This window comes from Acipenser ruthenus, chromosome 35 (assembly GCF_902713425.1).
Source record: "Acipenser ruthenus chromosome 35, fAciRut3.2 maternal haplotype, whole genome shotgun sequence".
Taxonomy (NCBI): Eukaryota; Metazoa; Chordata; class Actinopteri; order Acipenseriformes; family Acipenseridae; genus Acipenser; species Acipenser ruthenus.
The window spans coordinates 5576342-5599158 of NC_081223.1; the positions used below are offsets into that span (position 1 = coordinate 5576342).

The 22817-nt window shown below is 40.9% G+C and overlaps 2 long non-coding RNA genes and 1 other non-coding gene across 4 annotated transcripts; all 3 read right to left on the minus strand.

Moving 5' to 3' along the window:
• Nucleotides 1-4187: 4187 nt before the first annotated feature.
• Nucleotides 4188-6414, minus strand: LOC131705346 (uncharacterized). Its single transcript, XR_009310319.1, has 2 exons — nt 5913-6414; nt 4188-4923 (listed from the first exon to the last, which is right to left on the minus strand). It is a non-coding gene; the product is annotated as an uncharacterized LOC131705346 (long non-coding RNA).
• A 7709-nt stretch (nt 6415-14123) lies between these two features.
• On the minus strand, nt 14124-16275 carry LOC131705340 (uncharacterized). 2 transcript variants are annotated; one of them, XR_009310312.1, is made up of 2 exons: nt 15973-16275; nt 14124-14917 (listed from the first exon to the last, which is right to left on the minus strand). It is a non-coding gene; the product is annotated as an uncharacterized LOC131705340 (long non-coding RNA). The 2 variants fall into 2 exon arrangements; XR_009310313.1 differs by having other exon boundaries at nt 15643-16275.
• Nucleotides 16276-21282: 5007 nt separating this feature from the next.
• LOC131705388 (5S ribosomal RNA) lies at nt 21283-21401 on the minus strand. The gene has a single exon (XR_009310344.1). It is a non-coding gene; the product is annotated as a 5S ribosomal RNA (ribosomal RNA).
• Between the last annotated feature and the right edge of the window lie 1416 nt (nt 21402-22817).

Below are 22817 nucleotides of genomic sequence, written 5' to 3' on the forward strand. Positions count from 1 at the left end.
GATACCTCGGAAGCCAGCGGAACTCCAGCGTTTCTCTGACAACCACTGATAACCCCTCCCGTGATGATCGGCGCTGCCATGACAACCCGTGACATCACCCGCACAAGTTACAACACGTCGAGTCATTTTTTGTAGCACAGTATTAACGTGTTATTGTTTTCACAAAATAACATCAATAAGATTATCAGATCACCTGCTAGTGTGTACTAAACAAAACCTCAAATATCAGTGAATTGATACAGAGACAAGCCGTGGCACCAGCAAGAGATACAAATGTATTTACTTATTTATTTGGTTAAACTTGAATCCAACCTTACATTTTAACTTCTTGAAGTTACCACAGTGTGTCTGTGTATGAATTACTGACGAGTAATATTTGTGATTTGATTACTCTAACAGATGAACTGATAATGTATGGATGTTATTTTGTGAAAACAATACAATATTAAAAAATAAATACAACATTTAATAAATAAATAAATAAATTATACACCAAACTGTAGCACATTTTTTTAGTCTTAATATCATAACAAATATACTTATTATAAATACGTATCACCTTTTATTTGTTGGAAAACGTTCTGGAACTTCTAGTAAAGTATTTTTTTTTTAATACAGTGCTGTTTGAGTTAAAATATTGTTTTCTTCAAAATTAATATACCAGCAACGGTGTGTTAATTTAACGAAGCGCCTAACGCCGCTCGGAACGTTCGCATTTTTAAATCCTAACGGTCTCTGCTCAGCTGAGTGGAATGTTCACAAGCCGGTTGCCTAGCAGCGTCTCCCCCTCCTTCTCTGCCCGCCCTTTCGCCCTCTCTCGTTGCTCCAGCTAGGAGTTCAAATTTAGCTTCGTTATATCTGCGCAATTTTTTCCTAATTTTTACAATTTAGCTTATTAGGGGCTTCGTGTTTTTAAAATGGTTCAGGTGCAGTCCGGACAGACTGACTGGAGCATCATTACAGTATACCGCACTGCGTTCAGCTTCGTGTGGCGGCTGATACACAAAATAATGAACGACTGTTAAATAAATCACATGTATTGCTTTTTAATGCTAAATATGTATCTGGTATTCTAAGTATTATCTACAATGAATAATTCAGCTATATTCATATTCATAATGTAATACAGTATTAAGACAGGGTCCAGTATTAGAAATAAATAAACACGCTTTAAGAGAAACAGCAGTGATATATATTGTCCATTCCCATACATTCTCTATATGTTTCTACATTGTGGTTGCACAGGGATAAGGGACTCAGTGATGTTAAAAAAAGAAAATAGAGCCCACAATTAACCAATATAGAAAGGAAGGGGGGAGAAATGTATTGCCTGTGTGCAGTACCTTACACATTTCTGTGTCTGCCCAGTTCTGAATGCTGTCTAGATCACTTTGAATGTCCTCTGCTGCTGCAACAGTGTTTGCCACTCCTATTTGGAACTGCAAACACAAGTCAAAAAGGAAGTTAGAAAGGCCAAGAGAGATAGATATAAATGAACATTGCTAAGGGGGCTAAAACCAATTCCAAAATGTTTTTCCAATATTATAACAGCAAGAGAACATTCAAAGAGGAGGTTAAATGTCTAAGAGATACAAATGGCAAAATCATAGATGAAAAAATAAAAAATAGCAAATATATGAAATGATTACTTTTCACAGGTTTTTACAAAGGAGGACACAGACAACATGCCCCACATGTCAACCTGTTTCTATCCAGTTTTAAATAACTTTAGCATAACAGAGGCAGAAGTGTTAAAGGGACGAGGAGCTCTTCAAATAAACAAATCCACTGGGCTGGATGAGATCCTCCCAATAGTACTCAAAGAAATGAAAGAAGTTATTTACAAACCGCCAACCAAGATCATGCAACAGTCTCTTGACACAGGGGTTGTACCGACAGACTGGAAAATTGCAAACGTAATACCGATCCACAAAAAGGGAGACAAAACCGAGCCAGGTAACTACAGACCAATAAGTCTGACTTCTATTATATGTAAACTTATGGAAACTATAATAAGATCCAAAATGGAAAATTACCTATATGGTAAAAGTATCCTGGGAGACAGTCAGCATGGTTTTAGGAAAGGGAGATCGTGTCTAACTAACCTGCTTGACTTTTTTGAGGATGCAACATCGACAATGGATAATTGCAAAGCATATGGCATGGTTTATTTAGATTTTCAGAAAGCTTTTGACAAAGTCCTGCTAAAAGATTAATTCTCAAATTGAATGCAGGTGGGATTCAAGGAAATGCATGCACATGGATTAGGGAGTGGTTAATATGTAGAAAACAGATTAGAGGAGAAAACTCAAAATGGAGCGAGGTAACCAGTGGTGTACCACAGGGATCAGTATTAGGTCCTCTGCTATTCCTAATCTACACTAAGGATTTAGATTCTGGTATAGTAAGCAAACTTGTTATTTACAACAACACAAAAATAGGAGAAGTGGCAAACACTGTTGCAGCAGCAAAGGTCATTCAAAATGATCTAGACAGCATTCAGAACTGGGCAAACACATGGCAACTGACATTTAATACAGAAAAGTGTAAGGTACTGCACGCAGGCAATAAAAATGTGCATTATAAATATCATAATATGACACCTATTGAAACAGAAGTGCAGCGCTTAGAACACATATACAAATAGAACTAATCCACTCTTCTATTAAACTGTGAACTTAGTGTTTGATTGAATCCATCTCTGTGTTTGTATAGCCTGGAAACAGGCATCAGTGCCTTGCATAGCTGCACACACTGCCATCATTCACACTGACCACAAGAGGGAGCCAGAGCACCACTGCTGTTTATAATGTAATAACACAGTAATAAGACAATTGACATAGGCATCAGTTACCTCCCCAGTCAGCCCAGTTCTCCCATTGTTAACACAAAGCTCCTCACATCCAGTCATCTAAACACTACAGTGTGGTCTGTGTCTGTATAGAGCAATACTGAAATTGAAGAAGGAATTTATGAAAAATACCAAGGAGTTTATGTTGACTCAGAAATGTCTTCATCTAGACAATGTGGGGAAGCTATAAAAAAGGCCAACAAGATGCTCGGATATATTGTGAGAAGTGTTGAATTTAAATCAAGGGAAGTAATGTTGAAACTTTACAATGCATTAGTAAGACCTCACCTAGAATATTGTGTTCATTTCTGGTCACCACATTACAAAAAGGATATTGCTGCTCTAGAAAGAGTGCAAAGAAGAGTGACCAAAATTATCCCGGGTTTAAAAGGCATGTTGTATGCAGACAGGCTAAAAGAATTGAATCTATTCAGTCGAACAAAGAAGACTACGCGGCGATCTGATTCAAGCATTCAAAATCCTAAAAGATATTGACAATGTCGACCCAAGGGACTTTTTCGGCCTGAAAAAAAGAAACAAGGACCAGGGGTCACACGTGGAGATTAGATAAAGAAGCATTCAGAACAGAAAATAGGAGGCACTTTTTTACACAGAGAAGTGTGAGGGTCTGGAACCAACTCCCCAATAATATTTTTGAAGCTGACACCCTGGGATCCTTCAAGAAGCTGCTTGATGAGATTCTGATCAATAAGCTACTAACAACCAAATAAGCAAGATGGGCCGAATGGCCTCCTCTTGTTTGTAAACTTTTTTATGTTCTAGAAGCGGGAGTATTTAAATGCTGTCCAAGCCCACTGACATTAATCGACCTTGTTATAATACAAGTTAATACAGACAGCACAGTGAGTCTTTAGAGCAAGGTCAATTCTAGCACATCATGATAATACAATACACACATTTGTGGTTTGTTTCCCCAGAGTTGGAGAGTAATTCATTAGTAGAAGTGAAGGATGAGAGATGGTCCAGGTTCAATAACCAGTTTAATGTAGGGAGCACACAGTAAAGTAAAAGCAGGGTTTGTCATAACACCTCCAGCATCTCATCATGCCTCTTGGTTTACCCACAATATGCAAGTAACAATTACCTTGGAAAGAGCAACGTGCTTCTGAACGGCTAAACCGATGACATTATAGAAACAATCAGGCACTTTCTCCTTTACTAAATATAAAATGCAGAAGAAAGAGGAAATACATGAATCCTCCCTTGCACTGAAAAGAGTTCTTGTTGTCAATAAAGAGTGCTTTTGAATGATTTCAGTGGTGGCAGTTTGACAAGAATACATGTCATGTGAAATAAACCAGTCCAAAACGAGACATTGATGCTAATAGTTTTATTGCTTAAAAAGCTTTACAGAAAGAGACAGGCTTTTACCCAGTTTCATGTAACAGCAGATAGTGTTGTTTCGGCAGGACAGCATTTATACTGGTCAACGGTTTGAGCATTTGTTGTCATGAACGCAAATAAAGATATTTTAAAATAATTGAGAGATGAAGAAAATCTCTATATAAACACAATGTTTTTGTCAGTCTGTGAACAAGACCTGTCACGGGTCACTTGTGACATCACAGGGTGGCTGTGAGGAGCTGGGAGAAGAAAGGAGTCTACTGGTCAAATCTGACTCGGTGCAGTGATTATGAGCTGGGGCAAATCAATCAAGCACGCTCTCCAAGTAACGCTTTGTATATGTGCCCATGTGGAGTTGTATTTCTATTCAAACATGTGTGAGCATGTGATCTCACTGAGAATCTGAGACTACATGTTAAATAAGGACACCTTTCCATACTTTCCATATTATATATCCTTGAAGAGATTGACCAAATGCACAACAGAGAGCAGCTGTTTTAAACAAACTGGGAATGGCCTGATAGAAATAAGTATGGGTGCTGTAGCTGTGTGTTTGGAGAGGGACCACAACAGAAAGGTTACAGCCATGCTGGTGTGTTTAAGCTTTGCTTGCAGGTCTGCTGTCAGGTAAACTCCAGCACTGTGATCCCTGGGCGCTGCTGCTTCTCAGTAGTGCTGGCATCGCCTGCAGCGGTAGGTATGCCAATCTGAAACCAATTGAAGACATTATCAGCAACCTGGGCAGAAAAGCTATTGTTATGATCCATACCCTACAGAGCATTGCACAGCTAGGTAATGGGATTGTGGGGTGGTAATGGTCAGCATTGTCTAATAATATAGACAATCAGTGTCACACTGAGCTGCAGAATTGAACTCCCTCCCATGTGTAGACAGCATCCTCCACACTCTTTGTATTGCACTCCTTTGAATTACAAATTTGAGTAAAGCTTTGTGTAATTCAGCATGCAATTTCACAATCCCAAAGGGTATGGAATCAACTGCTAAACTGTGGAGCCACCACAACCTCGCAATATAATCCTATCAATAAAAAACACGGAAACCCTCTATACTAGTTCAAATGCCAAACATGCTTCTGAGGTTTTATTCAGAGCAATCCTAGATCAAAGCTCCTCTGTTTTGTCCCCTGCTTTTATATTTTGTTTCACTGAAATGACAAAAGTTCCACAGGAGATTGAGGTCAGTGGACCCTTCTTCTCAACTCAAAGCCAACCCTGACATAATGACCTCCCACAGAGAACTACTGTACACACACCATAAAACAGCAGCAATCCCATTCATCAGATCTCCTGGGATTATTTGTGGAGTTGGTTACTCCGGCATGAGATCACACACATGTAATAAGTTTAAATATACATTTCTTGGTTGCAGGAGACAGGTTAGACTTTCCTCTTTCCAATAAGTTACGAATGACCTCAATCGATCAATAGTTTGAGACAATGCAGTTGAAAGATGAATCATAAACTCATCTTGATATTTCCAGTTGAAGGATTATGATGTATGGCATCTGTTATAAAACTTATTCCAACAATTCTGTGTCTCTCTTGGAGTTCCATCCATATTTGACCTGGTCGACCTCATGTTCTAAACTGATATGGAATGACACTTGGTTTTCTATTTCAAATTGTTCTAATATATCCCTCAACCAATGTATACAGAAATAATAAGGCATACTCACGGCGAGCGCAGCGGTACCCATGATGGTAGTAGAAATAGTAGTGATAGTGATGAGCTACACAAAAAAAGAAAAGATAATTAGTAACAGTCTATTTTTAACACAGAGCTTCTTAAACCCACTGCCTTCCACACTGTAGCCCAGAACTCAACCCCCTGAGCTACTCAGGGACAGTGGCCCAGTGGTTAAAGAAAAGGGCTTGATACCAGGAGGTTCACATCCCGGCTCAGCCACTCACTCACTGTGTGTGACCCTGAGCAAGTCAAAACGTAAAACTGGAGTCCTATTGTAAGTGACTGCAGCAGCAGTTGTTGATGCATAGTACACCCCCTAGTCTCGAAGGCACTTTGGAGAAAAGCGACTGCTAAAAGACTAATGAATAAAAAAGTAATACTCAGATCCACAAGCATGCACATTGCCTTCCACTCTGCAGGGCACCACTTTCTCTAAACACTGAGCTATCAAACCCATTAACTCCTAGACTACAGCCCAGCACGAACCACTAAACTGCTCAAACCCACTACCTTCCACACTGCAGCTCTGCACTCTAGTCACTGTGTCACTGAAGCCTCTCAGCAAAGCTACACTGATAAACAATTCATGCCCTGATTGAAAATAATAAATAAAACCCACTGATTGCTGCATAAAATAAAGTAGAATCCATTTACTTACCATAGTAGCATCTGTACCTTACTGTGAAAGATCAAAGTGATATATTGAGTTCAGTCCATTTGAAGTCACTGCAGTGGCTGCTTTATACAAGAATGGGGCCTCAGTAGTGTATTAGAGAGCTATATATTTCAAAGGAGTGTCTCTATTTGTACATTTCTATTACTGGCAAAATCCAAAGACAGGGCTCCTTCTTTATATCCCCTCCCACAGGATACAGAACACCTCACTATGTGAGTATGTATTAAATAAAGATGTCATTTCTTATTAAGAGCAGCTCATTCATACTATTATACAATAATACCCCATTCCATATTCTCAACATCAGCTGTAGGAGGCCCCATTGTTAACATGTATTCATTTCTTGTGACGCGCACAGTACATGTGTATTGTATTGTAGTGTACAGTCACATTTTTATTAAAATATCAGATTCACACTTACCACGAGCACAGATGCTATAATCTGGAAATGAAATAAACATACACCATTAAATACAATTTAAAAATATATATACAATTCATTTCTACATATTAATGTACCATAATAAAATAAAATACTTACAACAGTAAGCTGTTCCAAAGAAAAAGAAAAACAAAAACAGTGGTTATTGGATAGTTCACTTTATATTCATGTTTGAGTTCCATTTACTGGAATGTTTTCTGTTCCTCTGAGAATATCAGTTGATTTTGATAGCTGTTACAGGCTTAATGAAAGCACCAAGGGGCACATTTCAAAGTGTTTCCTCCAGTCTGTCCACAACTATGAAACCACTCCATGGTAGAATATGTTGTAATACTGAAGTGTTTCTCAATGTCTTCAATCAATTGACCTTCAGTCTACAATCCATGCAGTTCACCCAAACCAGGAGCCAGCTCCAGAGAGACACACACTTACTTCTGTAGTATCTTTTGGACAGGGCATCCTTCTTCACTACCATGGACTGTGTCAGGACCACTTCAGAATCCACTTCAGGAGACAGAAAGCACGTGAAGATCATTAAACAAACAGTAGGTTGCATCCCTTCTATTTAAACACAGACCATGTTGAGGAACTCTCCAAATTTGGATTAGGATTTCAATGTACATTAAAGAAGATTGCTGAACAGTAAGGAGCTTCAGATTTCATTTTGTTAGAGTGTGTGTTACAATGTTTTCCCCTGAGTTCAGGAGCTGCTCTTCAGTTCTAGTTGCCTGTCTTAGATATATGTACATAATGTAGGCTGGATCAGTCAAAGTGTCTTTATAGAAGAGCCAGTGACTGGATCACGCTTCCTTCTGCTTTCAATTCACTGCTATGCACTAGATGGTGATGGCACTTACTAACAGAAAGATATTTCAGTCTGCATTACATATGAAAAGAATCACACAGACTTATGCACAAAACAACTGTGGTGAACTATGAAAGGCGCTATATAAAATAAACATTGATTGATAAAAAGGTAAGGGAACAGGACAACCTTTTAGTCAAGTTATTATATCTCAGTTGGGCGATCCTTCTTACTGACATTTAAGGTGATCAATTAATACAATACGTCTTATTAAAGGTGCTGCATCAACACATTTAAATGCACATGTTAAATGCAAACAGGTGAAATATTTTCAAAGTGTATATCCCTCAAGCTTTGTGATTTCCTCTTCCGCATCAGTGTAACAGACAGACAGACAGACAGACAGACAGACAGACAGAAACACACTCAACAGAAGAAGCTATAGGCCATCTGTACTCACTGTCAGCTCTTTTCTCCATCATATTGTCTCCTATCAGGTAAAACAGAAATAGGTTTATACAGTTAGACGTACATTAGGAAACAGATCTGGGTACTTTGTGTTAGTGCCAGTAGAGAAACAGCAGCTAAATGTGCTCAGATTCACTGGGGTTTGGTCTTAAGTCTATCATCTGTAATTCACAATGTGTTCCTCTTGAAGGTTTAACGTTGTACCCACACACTACCCAAACGTGCTTTTCAAAGGACTCACCCAACTCCCGCTCTCCTTTGAGTCCATCACTGTCCAGTTCAGCATCACTGTCACCTGAATCCTCTGCCTCTGGAACAGGGAGAAGAGAGCTTCTTGAAGCAATGAAGGATTCCCTCGACTGCAGTGCACAGCTTCATAGGACACTCAACACAGGGAGGCAGAGAGTTCCCCATTACATTGCAATGCAGAGCTGTGAGGTTTAACCAGGAGATTTCTGGATATACAGTAGCCCTTGATGTTATGCATGATTAGCGATGATTAGTCAGGTTGAGTTTCTAAACAAATTGTGTGGTCTGTGCAGGACTGTGCTTTTTTGTCATTGCTTAACTTAAATCCTGCAAATAAGAAACTTTCTTTCTTTCTTTCTTTCTTTCTTTCTTTCTTTCTGTTTGTTTCTCTTTCTTTCTTTCTTTCTTTCTTTCTTTCTTTTTGTTTCTCTTTCTTTCTTTCTTTCTTTCTCTCTTTCTTTCTCTCTTTCTTTCTCTCTTTCTTTCTTTCTTTCTTTCTTTCTTTCTTTCCTTACCCAGCGCTCTCTTGTTCTCCAGTGCTCCTTCCTGCTCCTCTGAGTCTTCCAAAGTGTTGCTGAGATCTGTAAACACAGGCTGTGGTTACATTTTTAATGAGAGCAGTCCTGTGTTGTATCCAGTGCTATGAAAGGAATGACAGCATGGAATGGAGAATGCAAACGGACCGATTAGGAAAACTGGGATTTTTTAAAATTTTATTAAGATTTTTGTATCTGTATTGAAAACATGTAATTATGGTCATAAAATTCTGCACTTTTGTTAATAACTGCAACAGTGTAGAATAGTTGAATTAATATTATATAAATAAACCACTTTAAAGTGCCACATATTATATAAGGCAAGGAATTGTAATAAATCAACTTGCAGTAAACAGTTTGCATTTTTAATATCTCTTAAATAAATTATTATATTAAATCTGCTGTATAAAAAGTGGTTTAAATATTAGCACAATAAATGAAAGAGCAGGTCTATATGTTTCAAGGATCTGTATATTTGGTGAAAAAGGTAAATCAAACGGAATGAACATTTTAAAATCTCAGTGTATTTTATTCACACCCTGCAATGGTTTATTGAAGAGATGAGCAGGAGGCAAGATAGATTCGAAGGGAAATTTCAAATGGAAACCTTGATTTGTTTTTTTCCCCCCCAATATATTTAAATATTTACTGTTTATGACTGTTTCATTTCTAATAAGTTCTTATAAATGATAAGAAAAGATGAGTTTATTAGGCTATTCACGTGGATAAGCCACAGCTGCATTTTACAGTACCAGGGAATCCTTCTGGTCTGAAACAGCCTCTTAATAAGGGGTCCCCATGGTGGGAGGTGGTTGATGCAACACATGGGAGTTTTTAAGTTCTTTAAATGCTGTGTCTTATTCTAGTGGAGTACAGGCTCATCAAATCAATCCCCAAGACAAGTAGACAAACCTCTGTGTTGAGAATATAGGATTGAGTTCTGGAAGAATGGATCTTACCCAGTTCTCTCTTGCTGGCCTGGTAATCATCATCTCCCAGCTCTTCAGAGTCCTCAAGGAGGCTCCTTGCATCTGCACACAGAGGAAATGGAGGGGGTGGAATCATTCTTTTAAATGGCAATGTACAAATTAAGAACAAAGAAGGATATTCTTATGGTAAGTTGATTATTCAATGATGCAGCATTGAGGAAAAGCCTGCCTTCTCCACTATGTTATCTCATGGAAGACTGTCTGCTATCTCCCTACCCTTCTGTTATTCTGATGAAAGTCAGTCAATGACATCTCTTCCCCCATTTATTTTAGGTTGAAGGCAATCAATGCAATCCCTCCCTCCCTCCCCATGTTACTCAGGAGAAAGGCAGTCTTACCAGCCCCTGACAGAAGACATGCTGTCAGGACCGAGAGGAGAATGGCTCTTGTAGTCCAGGCTTTCATCTTGACAAGGTGCTGATGCTGCTTTTCCACTCTTCAGCTGCTCTGGTCCCTCCACCCTGCTCTGTTTTATACCCTCTCCCAGGCAAATGCACTCCTTCACCACTAAACCCTCATCAAGGACCCTTTCTTTCTCTACACTGTGATACTGTGTGATGCCCTCCTCTTCCAAATTTCCATACTTCACTTGAAAACTATTTCCTCTATACCCTATGATCCAAATCTATTGACACAGTGTCAGTTATCTCCATTGTTCTCTTAACACAGAGCAGGATCAGTGCTGGGATCAGCAGGTGCAGACAGGGGGCTCCATATACAGTATTAAAGGCAATAGAATGATTAGTTATCAGTCATGCAAAATGAAGCATTCTCTGGAATTTCATATCTACAGTACAGTACTGCAGTACTACGGTGTGGAGTGCATGTTTCTTATTGAAACATTTCACAATTGTATTACCAAGTCTCTTTTTAGAAGGAAAAAAGTAGGACTGAAATACACAGTGGGTGTGAGAGAAAGACCTTGGTGTTGTGATAGACTCATTTCTACCAGCAACAGGGATGCAATCATAAAGGTGAAGACTAATCCCGGGGCTTAAAGGAACGAGCTGTGAAGAGGGTACTGAATTTGTTTAGCTTGAACACAGAACAATTAGGCGGACTTGACTGAAGTCTTTAAAAACTTGAAAGGTGTTGACAAAGTTAACCCAAACTAATACCTCAAGCATAGCACTGACACCAGGGTCAGAGGGCACTGTTGGAAATTAAGTGTGGATAGCCATAGGACAGAGGGTAGGAGACACCTTCTCACAGAGTGTGGTGAGGGGATGGAATGGGTTACCAAGTCATGTTGTTAGGGCTGGGATCCTTTAAGACCCGACTTAACAGGTTTGAGATCAATCAGCTGCTGCACTGATGGGCCGAATGTCCTCCCTGGTTCTGTGTTCTGAATTCTGGATCTCCAGTGTGCTGGCATTGATTGGTAACTCCTCTCCAGAGTCAGTTGTTTTCCTTGTACACTCAACCAACCCTAAATATGCTGAGAGAACAGTTGAGGGAACTAAATCAATTCAGTCTGGAACAAAAAAAAGACTAGAGGAGACTAAAAAGCTTTTAAAAAGTTGGAGTTAACTGTAGTCACTCTTTCAAGCACAGCAGAGAGACCAGGACTAGAGTACACAGTTATAAACTGAGTGGAGACAGACTTAGGACAGAGGTTAGGAGACACATCTTCTCACAGTAAGTTACTTAACCTCCTTGTGCTCCGTCCTTCGGATGAGATGTAAAACCGAGATCCTATTGGAAGTGACTCTGCAGCAGAAATTGTTGGTGTATAGTTCATTCCCTAGTCTGTGTAGTTGCTTTGGATAACAGCGTCTGCTAATTGACACATTTATTACACCCAGAGTCAAAAAGTGCTCGGGTTGACGTGCTCCTCCGACTGGGCAACATCCCTTGCAGTGGAGTTAACAGACAATCAACAGACAAGGGAACTGAATCTATTTAGCCTGGAACAAAGAAGGATTAGAGGAGACACTTCTCACAGAGTTGGGAGTGTTTGAAATGGGTCACTAGAATGGTGCTGCTGCAGAGTCATCAGGATGTCTTTAAAAGCCAACTAGATGAAAGCCAGGATCAGTCAGCTACTAGAAAAGTATTGATGCATTAAATTCCCTGATTTTGTTCATAACATTTCTTATATTATTAAAGCAATGCCCTATTGTAAGTGACTGCATATAATGCACAGTTCACAGCCTACCTCTTTAAAGCACTGTGAGATGGTGGTCCACTATGAAAGGTGCTATATAAAAATAAAGATATTATTATTATATTATTACAAGCTAAAAAGATTATTATTTATTTATTTTTTTAGCAGACACCCTTATCCGTCTTACAACATTTGGAATTCAAAGAGAAAGAATAAATATGGTGTTTAACTTGTAATGCAATATATGAACATGTGAGCCTCCACACCTTGCATTACACTCAAATGCAGGTGCATAAGCATCTATATGAAAACAAAGGAGTAACTGCATCTGCACAGAAAACAGCACAGACTCAAGTATAAGCGCATGCGTCAATTCCTAGTGAGTATACGGTACTAAAACAAAACCTGATCTCATTGCTAAACATTACTACAGTACTAGCTTCAATAGTTCCTTTAAACAAACCTCTCCCAATTCCAATAATATGACATTATTAGTACATAAATAGGTTACTTTTTAAATAACCAACCATTAAGAACACAATGAACAATGTTTGATAGTTTTAATGAGCTCGTTGCTAACAGTTACTAGACTAAACAAGCAGCACTTCAAATGAAGCGTGACCACTGCTCCCACTGAACACCTGATTGTGCATTTCAAAGGAACTTTGATGGATATCACATCACTGATGTATGTGCTGAAATATGGAAATATAAAAAGCAAATGTGTCACCAGTAGTTCAATTGCTTTTTGAGTAATGGCTTCTTTCTTGCCACCCATCCATACAGGCCAGCTTTGTGTAGGGACTGGCTTATTGTTGATGTGTGAATGCTGACTCCCACCTTAGACACAGAACTTTGCAGATCTCTCAAGGTCATTGGTGGCTTTAGTGACATCCCGAACCAGATTCCTGCTTGTCCAGCTGCTCAGTTTGGGAGGGCGACCTGATCTGGGTAGTGTCTGGGTGGTATGATGCATCTTCCACTTCTTAATGATGGCCTTCACTGTGCTGAGAGGGATAATCAGAGCCTTTGAAATGTTCTTGAACCCTTCTCTGTGCCTCTCTACCACTTTATCCCTGACTTGTTTCGAAAGCTCCTTGGTCTTCATGGTTGCTTTGTTGGTTCACTATGTGAGTTGCAGCTTGAAAGTCTTTATATGCCTGAATGTAATTATCTACAAGTTAAACCACTTTGAGTACATACAGGCTAAAACTATTTCACTAATTTTGTGACCTTTAACTTAATCAATGTGGAGTAGTTTGTGTAGATTCTACATGTAAAGTCTAATTTGAAAGCGTCATGCAGTACGCTCAGCTGCCAACAAAATGTGAAAACTTTGCAGGGGGGTGAATACTTCTGCAAACCACTGGAATTGCTTAATAAAAATGTCTTGTGCAAAATGCTTTTTCGGGTTCCCATTCGCTCAGTTTATTTTACTTGAGAAAACCCGGCTTTCATCAGACGTCATGCAAATGAAGGGGAAAGGTGGGGATTGCTATATAAATTAGTCATGTGTAAAGATCTTGTGTTGTTTTCAGAGATGGCTCATGAAAATGTTGTTTCCATGCACAGAGAACTGGTACACGAGAGAATCTAAGCTGATGTAATAAAGCTGTGATTTCTAAATTCCTTGTGCCTGTTTGTTTAATAGAGTCCCCCAGAGAGAGATGGGAGTATTCAACACATCAGGAGCAGAAATCACCTTGTTAAGAAGCAATGGTATGCAGCCCATTAAAGTGCTAAAAGGTCTCTGGCGCACCCTGCTGGAAACAGTATTGATTTTCCACTTCAAGCTGCCCGCATGATAACTGTGGTATACTGTGCTGCGTCTTGAGGTACCACAGATTCACCATGGTATCAGGGAAGATTCCACACAACACACTGAAAGAGGCTGAGCAATGCAGGAGGAAAAAAAGAGAAACTTGCACTCATAATAACAATCTATTTAATATAATACTAATGTGATGTAACACAATCAGAATGCTCAACAACATGATGAACACAGATTTTGGTGAGTTTTTGATCTGAACAGATTGTGATTAGGGGTGACCCTATTTATCAAGCAAGTTTATTCTTTTGTTTTCAGTTAATATTTCTGTATTTAGTCGAATGCACTCCTGTTGTTTAGGTGTCCCCAAGTGTCTGCATTTCTGAGAATGTTCTCAAGTCCTGTAAGAGCCTGCAACTGACTTAACTTCTTCACACTAAGTGCAGGGATAGGATTACACATATGTGTGAATGATATGGTGTCTTGTGTGGTTTCCGAACGGACTGAATCTCTTCCCACAAACAGCACAGTGATAACGTTTCTCTCCTGTGTGAACGCGCTGGTGTCTTTTAAGCAGTGATATATGATTGAAACTCTTCCCACAATCAGCCCAGGAACACGGAGTCCCTCCTGAGGGATTTCCCTTGTGAGTTTCAGGAACATCTAATTGACAGGAACTCTTCCCACCTTTAATAGAATGAGGTAAGGTCTTCAAGTTGCCCTGGGATTCAGAATTGTTAAAACACACAGAATGTGCCGTCTCTGTACTCTCCACAGTAAGTGGGTGTCTGTCTTGTAAAGAAGGAATTGTAACTGAGTGAGTTCTCAATGTCTTCACATTTTCTTCTTGGGGTGTTGTTTCTCTGTGTTTCTTGCACTGTGGTTTGCCTCTAGAAGCGTTTTTGCACTGGGGTGATAGAGTGGAGTCGTGTTCTCCTTCATCTACTTTAGAAGCTAAAGAAAGAAAGAGAAGAGAGACAAAGGTTATTGTACAGAATTCTTCCACATGCACTGTTCTGAAAACAAGCGAATGAGCAGTACAGTGATTGGTTGCTTGAGCTGAGGTGGATTCATTCACCAGTTAAGTGTCCCGCAAGTTTCAGTCACAGCAAAAATGATGTCAACATGTCAGCCAAGTGGAAAATGAAAAACAACATGCTTTTTTTTAATGTTTAAAATGGATTACTTTAAATCAAGCTAACAGAGCATCATGAAAAATCCTATTTAGTACCTGCATTTTGATAGTACTGCAATGTATCTAATATTTAATTTGTTTTTTGATAATTAATAATTAATATAGAAATTATCTGTTGAGCTGGTCTGCTGTACAGAACACCTCCACACACATACTTACTGTACTGTGACAGTAATAACACAGCAATGCTTACTGTGAGACACACAAAAGTGAAATGTGGCATTGCGAGCAAACATTACAGTCCTCGGGATAGTTGCAGTGAGATGAGCGTTTAAAAATGATATTGTATTTGCATAAAGTGTAATAAATAAAATAAGACTCATGTTGTTGATCCTGCTGCATACATTCTCCACAGAAATTCTCTACTGAAATGTTTCTTCTGGTGACGCCGAGCAACCCGACTGGATTTGGCATCACCCAGTGATGGGACATGTGATCCCTGCAGCTCTGTAAAGCTGTGGGAGCAGAACTGCAAACAGCCTACCAGGAATGAGGAAAGGCAAATATCTAACACAGGGGTGTCCATCCAGGCACAGGAGTAGCACTTTATATAACTGAACCTGTTCAATGTGGAGTGGAATGGCCTCCAGGAGCGTGATTGGACACCGCTGATCTCACAGCATTCTAAAGAGGCGTGGCAGCGGCTGCACATCTAGCAGGTGCCTCAGAAGCAAGCACAGTGATGTCCTTGTTGACATAGTGGTTGGGCAGCTCCCCTTGGTTAAAATATGAATCTCAAGCACCCTGCTGGTGTTCAGTACCAGGTTCTCCAGGATGAACAGGCAGCTCAATGCTGCTTGTTTTGTAGGATTACCTCTAAATCCCAGTTCACATTCAGATGGAGAGTCATCACACAGGTTGGATCCCAGCTTGTTGTTCTCCTCAAGTGTACAGACATGATTTTCATGAGGAAGTTCCTCTGCGATGGGGACACATTCCTGCTCTATGAATTCCTCTTTAATAGGAACACATTCCTGTTGAGGGACCTCTTCATCTTTAACACATGCCAGCTCTGTAACCTGCATTAGACTTGCACAGCACTCCTGCTTCTATCTTTGGCCCTTCCTGTGCTTCAGATTCAGGGATAGCGTGGCTCTCTTTGGGATCTGTGGGAAACAAAACTGTATACAATTAGATCTCTTACTTACCAGCTTGGTTTGTTAGTTGCTTTGATCAGGGATTTAAAGTTACTGTTCCTCAGTTATTTCGTATAGGGTTGAGCCGGTATAATAGTTTGGTGGTTTAGGTACATGATGGCATTGATACCATTCCTGTTATTCTACATTGCAATTATCGGTTAACGCTGTGTTTGTGTTCCTATGAACAAAGTGAAGGAAAAGGCATTTTCATATGAACATCTTTTTATTCTACGTCCTGTACAAAACAAGTCTCAGTGCTGCTAGGCTTTCTCACCTCCTGTAGCCTCACACTGGAGCATTGCATCCACTTCTACCTCCCTGTCAATCACCATCATGACCACCATTCTGCCTTTGCATTGTTCTAATGCAAACATCCATTTCTCTACTGCAAACATGCTTAGAAACCAAGCCAGGAGACTTGCAGTCTTAGCAAAGTGTCTGAGGAATGTCTTTTTGTTATCTGATACTGTATTGTGAGAACGGTTTTGAAGGAAACGGTCAACGCAGAATACAAGTTTCAATGTGTCAAATACAATGAGCAGACAAGCGAATGCAGCAGGATAGCCTGCTTATTCTCAAAGCAGTTTCATTTAAACACGTGATTTACACAACTCAAACTTTTTCAAGTGCAGCAATATGTTTTTTGTACAAACTCCACCTGTGTAATAATCATTAGCAACAACACTGGAAGCTTACTTGTGCAATGTCAGGTGACCTGTAGATATAAATCCAATAACATCCCTTGTAGTATTAAAATACATTTGTAATGGTGTGGCTCTCCCTAGAAACAAACAGTGTACTATTTTTCACCGTGTTTATTGTCTGCTTATACTCGCCAACCGCGGCTTCGGCCCTGCGTCCCCCCCGGTACACGCTCTGCGCTGACCAGGTGTGTGTGTTGACCACGCGGTTAGGGTCGGCACATTGCGTAGCGTCCTCCCTGGTGCTGCGGTACCGCGGCGCACGCATAGCCCGTGATGTTATTATCTCGGGGCACAGGTGCTTAATATAAGCGACACACGGTGCCCAGCGCCTCAGTGGTAGTGCACAACAATGCTGCACGATACGCGGTGCACTTAGTGCCCTCAGTACTCGGAGTGTGCAGTGCTCGGATCACACAGAACACATGTGCACGCGTGCTGATACCTCTACCACTCTAGTGTGATTACACACGGTACACAGTTCACGTAGATACGGTGCCTGGGATGCACAGTGCAAGCAGTGCATGTGGTGCACGTTGCGCTAATTGTGTAGGCACAGGTCAACCTAGCATATAGCTCACAGTGCTGCGCAGTACCCAGTGTAAACAGGGTACTCGGCACAAGGTGCACAAGGTTAATACCCTTGCTGCAACAATAGTGGTTGTATACACTATGCTAACACTTGCCAGTGTTCGTCGCAGTGCAAGCAGTGCCTCAGTGCTAATGCACAAGGCCAGGCCTATGTCGGGGTCTCATCCCTGTAAGGACATTATGGATCTCAAGGCCAAGATGACCCAGGTCCTGGAGCTCTTCCCCTGTCCAGGTCCCGCAGCCCCAGTCGCCATACCCCCCCCCTCTTCCTTTGGAGTGCAGGAGGGGTGGGCAGGGTCGTCTCAGCTGGTACAGGAGGACACGCTGTCTATAGCGGCCTCAGGTGACGGGGCTTCTTTCTCCTCGGAGATGCAAGTGGGTGAGACCCTTGCCGAAGAAGAGCCTGGTTCTGAGAGTGTCTCAGAAGCCAGTACCACCCCGCTGTCCAGCTCCATTTCGGCACTCGTGGGACGTGCTGCAGCTTTCCTGCAGCTCCCCTGGACGCCAGCATCAGAACCATGCTGGTCCGTTTTCCGGACGCAGGTGCTGGCTCCCCGCCCCCAGAGGTTCCCGGCCTTCCCAGATTTTTTGGAGCAGGCACACTCCTCCTGGGACCACCCGGCCGCGGGACTCAGTGTGCTGAAGCAGGCCGCATCGCTCGCCTCCTGGTAGACTCCACCATTGCAGCCTTGGTTAAGGCCCCGCCAGTGGGTGGTCTTATTAAAGACCCGGCGTGCCCGAACCCCCAATGCAGGGTGACGGAGACACATTTGAAGCGAGCCTACGCAGCAGAAGCGCAGGCAACTCGCTTGGCTAATACAGCTAGTGTGCTGACCACGTATTTAGATGGTGTATTGCGTGAAGCCCCACTCCCCGGGCCTGTGGCCACGGAGCTGCGCCTCCTGTCCAGCACACTGCTGCAAGTCTCCGGTCTCCAAGGGCAAGCCCTTGGCTGGAGCCTGGCTAGCTTAGTGGTGGCTCGTAGGCAGCTATGGCTGTCTCAAGCCAGGGTACCTGATGCGGATAAGGCTGCGCTGCTTGATGCGCCGATATCCCCAGGTCATACGTTTGGGACAGCAGTGGAGGAGATTTTGCAAAGATCTCACCAGGAACGCGAGGCATCCAGTCAGGTGGCTGCATTGCTCCCTCCCCTTGCCTCTGCATGGGGTAGGTCGAGCCGCTGGCGAGCTCCCCAGACTCGGACTGTCACACGAACAGTCCCAGTCCCCACAGCTCCACTGGGTGACCTAAGGCATCGCCCTCAGGGCACACCAGCAGGTAACCGAACGCAGGTCGTGGTCAGTCCACAAACCAGCGTCATAGAAGATTTAGGCCAGCACCCTAAATACTCACTCAAAATTGCCAAGCCGCGTGGGGCAAAAAGGTCCTTTTCCTCTCGGCCACAAAGGTCCTTGTCCTTCCCAAACCCAAGGTGGCGTAGTCGACAAAATCTCTTGGTATCATACAGGTTACCGTGGACACCCTACCCGTGACACATACATGTAAACTACACCACAGTGAGCAGCTCCTTCCTCCAGACACAGACCACACTGGAGTGTTTAGATTACTGGGTGTGAGGAGCCTTGTGTTAACAACGGAAGAACTGGACTGACTTGGGAGCTCACTGCTGCTGCCTATTTCAATTGTTTTATTACTGTGTTACAGTATGGGGCAGCAGTAGTGCTCTGGCTCCCTCTTGTGGTCAGTGTGAGTGATGGCAGTGTGTGCAGCTTGGCAGGGCACTGCTGCCTGTTTCCAGAGAGGGATTCAATCAAACACTAAATTCACAGTTTAATAGAAGAGTGGATTAGTTCTATTTGTATATGTGTTCTAAGCGCTGCACTTGTGTTTCAATAAGTGTCACAGACAGTTCTATGAGATCTGAGCTGTGAACACAGGTGGGACTTGATAGGGTTGGATGACTCACAGTACAGTTAGATTATCCATCCAGTAGTTTTATGTTTAGCCTCTCAGTGCTTTCCTGCTCTCTAGGAGGGGCATTAGAAATCTGCCTGTTCAGAATGAACTGGCCCATAAGTGTTGAGACATGTGTGCCAGGGAGCTGCTGCACACATAAGGAATGAAGGAGACCAGGTGGGTAACAAGGATGACACAGGAGGCAAGACAATAAAGAATAAACTGACTTTAATAACGCTGATGTGCTGATCCTGAATAAAAAATAAAAATTCATTCAGGGACTTCTGAGTTCCTCATTTAAAAATGTGTCTGAAATTGAGATAACATCATTTTTATTATTATAAGTTATAATCCAAGTTAGAAAAAGAAGACTAAAGCACCCAATCTTCCATCTATTTGAGGTGCACACCATGTTAATATATGGGTCATTCAATACCAACTCAACCAGTGCAGATTTTACTAGAATAAATTACCTGGGGTTTTTCTGACATGCTGAGTGCAGAAACTATGGTTGTTATTTTTTTTTTATTTCTCCTTCGACCTATGACCTTGCAAGGGTCAACAAAAAATGATAAATTATGTTGTAATCAAACTGCCATGTTTCTTCAATTTTGCATTGTCCGGAGTTAGATCTAGAGAAACAAGTGACAGAGTTTGCTTCCAGTGGCACTAGCTTGGAGCTGAGGGGTTATCAACTTGCTTATGGGACTTGGAGTTTTTTGTTATCATGACATATTTGAGTGAATACTGCTCAGTTCTCCCGAGTAATCCAGGCTGATTCAAATTCAGGATGCTCTCTAATTAAGTATGACCCAATTTTTGGGTGGTTTTGCCTGTGGGCTTCTCGGCCTGGATTGTAAGTCAAGGTGTTTCTTCACCTCTTTAAATGCTGGTGATGCCCATCGCCTGGGCCTAACTACTGTTCTCAGCTGTTGACAGGACTTGGAGACAACGTTGTAGTTTCTGGAGAAATTAGCAATAAACAAATTTCATTTTGACATTTTCTTTTACAAAGCATTTCAACTATTGAATGACACCTCTCCATGCGTCTGACATTTTCATATTGCTTAATCCTGTCCAATACAATGTGGAATTTTTGAAGTAGTGTCCGATACATTCAGCAAAACTTTTAAGGTTCCAAGTCAGGTCTACATCAACAATTATACAATTCTTAAGACAATTTGTTAATTCGTAATATTTTACCTCATGGTTTGACTTTTATCTTTCAAAATTTGAGTTAAGAAAAAGTTAACAATAACAAAGACCATTTCAATGTGTTAAAATATTTGTCCTTAATTGCAACCGTATAGTAAAACCACTTACATTTCTTATTGACTTTCTTCTTCTCTCCTCAAGATGCCGTCTGTTCCAAATGTTGGATTTGTTGCTTTTTCTTTTTAAGGAACACCAGTAAGTTTTCATGGCAGCTAGAAAATAGAAAAGCATATTTAAATATGCATGTACAATTTTACTGTACATATATAGGCTGATATACTGATAATACATTGAATCTCAATGTCTTTGAAATCACGTAATTCCACAACAATATCTATTTATCAAACTGAAAAATAATGTAATTTTTAATGTTTTAACAAACTCGAACACACACATGGGAAAAGGGCAGGATGGATTGAGTTCATATCATTTACTTATTTTAAAAGTTTCATGTTAAATGTTAAAATAAAATGTAATTTTTTTTTCTAGTTGGAGCAAGTGTGAGAATATTATTCGAAATATGTGGGGAAATAGCGCCCTCTTTCAAGCTGTAGGTAGAAAAGCTTACAGCACCTGGTATTCCCAGGCGGTCTCCCATCCAAGTACTAACCAGGCCCGACCTTGCTTAGCTTCCGAGATCAGACGAGATCGGGCGTTCTCAAGGTGGTATGGCCGTAAGCGGAAAGCTGTGGTGGTTTAGTATGTTTCATAGTAACTAATACCGGAATAGTGCTACACGAGAAAAAAAGCATTGCTTAAAATGAATGAATGAATTCATAAATATCGACATAAATGTATTTATTCCCATACGTATTTATTTATTCATTCCAATATTTACATATTACTTTATTTATTTCGATAATTGCAGGTGGTCGGACAAACTTCAAACAAGATTCTCGTCTATATTGTTCTTTCAGTAGCCTAAATACCAAATTTAAACGACACCAAAACTGACCACGGGGTAAGAACAAATAAAAAATAAGAAACGCATATGCACGGCCATAAAACGACACACACGCACACACACACGCACACACACACAACCTGAAAAGCAAACATTATACTGAAGGGAAAACAAACAAGTAAAGAAGCAGAAATGAAATCCACACACCGTTATTAAAACAGCCGATCTCAGTTGTATTGTGTAATGAATGATAAAGGGCTAGATTAGGGTTACCATGTGGCTCCAGATTACCCGGACGCTGTGAGACAGAACGGGATTTCAAACTTGCCCCTAAATTGAAATAAATGAAGGTGTAAATGAACCATCCTTAGCTACAATTAATAATGGTGCTTAAATACCCGCATGCGCGTCAAATAATTGTATTATACCAAGAATGAATTGCAGCCAGACGCTATTTTTTTCTGTTTGTTAAAATTCAATCGCCCATATTATTCTGCAAATACAATCGCATCATCATCTCGTTGCTCTATCGATAAATTAGCTGTTCGTTCATTAGGATCTGATCAGAAGCAGCTGATCAGTGTGAATTGTTTGCTGCGCCCAAGCAATTCCACCACAGCAGGATTAATCTCAGCAAAGGTGGAGCTCATTTATACGTGAATTACTTTCAATTTAGGGGGAATTTTGAAATCCCGGTCTGTCTCAAAGCGTCCGGTTAATCTGGAGCCATATGGTAACCCTAGGCTAGATGTGTCATTGGACTCTGCTGACGAGGGGCAGCAGTAGGTTTAGTGGTTATTTGTTTATGCTCGTCAGATGATTCGGTCAGGAGGGACACAGACCTGCACTTGCTCAAGGCAGACATATTTTAAACTCAAGTCTCATTCTGTATCACCAACACTGCATTGCCATGAAAAACTTGAATAAACCATCTTTGGAAACACTGGTATTAAAATATTGTATATGTACGAATCTTGCAAAATTAAAAAAAAAATATATATATATATCGGTAGTTTGATACAGCCTCTGTTCTTCTATACAATATTTTATATAATTCTATGCATTTCAGTGGGTAGTTCTAACCGCAAAGTCAGACACACCTAAATTTTTCCCAGTCTTTCCCCACCAGCTTTTTGTCACATAATCTGGCCAATCAAATGTTCCATTAAACATTTTAGACTCGCAAATAACC